This window comes from Penaeus monodon, chromosome 30, assembly GCF_015228065.2.
Source record: "Penaeus monodon isolate SGIC_2016 chromosome 30, NSTDA_Pmon_1, whole genome shotgun sequence".
NCBI classification, from domain to species: Eukaryota; Metazoa; Arthropoda; class Malacostraca; order Decapoda; family Penaeidae; genus Penaeus; species Penaeus monodon.
Window position 1 is genome coordinate 24,663,241 of NC_051415.1, and position 602 is coordinate 24,663,842.

A 602-nucleotide genomic window follows, 5' to 3' on the forward strand; every position below is an offset into this window, starting at 1 on the left:
TAAGAATCCCTCAGGTGCCGCAGGTGCCCGATCCCCCCCCCCTCTCCCCACCGAAGTCTCGAGTCTGCGACCACGGGGGGAGGGGGAGGGAGGGGACTCGCTCGCAGCCGCATCCGACGCAAGCTTTTCGGATTCCACGGATCAAATGACGTGTTTCTCTCACAATAGACAAGGTCTCTCCAGGTGGCCGCGCATAAAGGTCAAACATGAACTGTCCCCGCTCACTCCCCCCCTCCCCCGTCTACACGACGCCCCCTACCCTCCATCACAGGACCCCCCCACAGACACACCGCCTACCCACACCCTCCTCTCTGTCCCCTCCTCCCTTGCCCCTCCTCCCTTGCCCCTCCACCTTTGCCCCTCCACCCTTGCCCCTCCACCTTTGCCCCTCCACCCCTGCCCCTCCTCCTTTGCCCCTCCTCCCGGTCCCCTTCCCACCCACGTCAAGCTAGCCACACCAGCAGTAATGGGTGAAATTGGATAAGGCATTCGGGGCATCACGCGACTTTGAAATTTGCAACATTTGCAACATGCTCGCCTATATTTGGAAACAATCTTTATTGCCGACACAACATGGAAGCTGTCCATCTTCCTTTTATTTT

General features: G+C 59.1%; 1 protein-coding gene across 1 annotated transcript in view; it reads left to right on the plus strand.

The window, feature by feature from the left end:
• LOC119592390 (basic proline-rich protein-like) overlaps positions 1-602 on the plus strand; it is a gene marked incomplete at its 5' end in the record, with an annotated part of 15,067 nt that overhangs the window by 12,685 nt on the left and 1,780 nt on the right.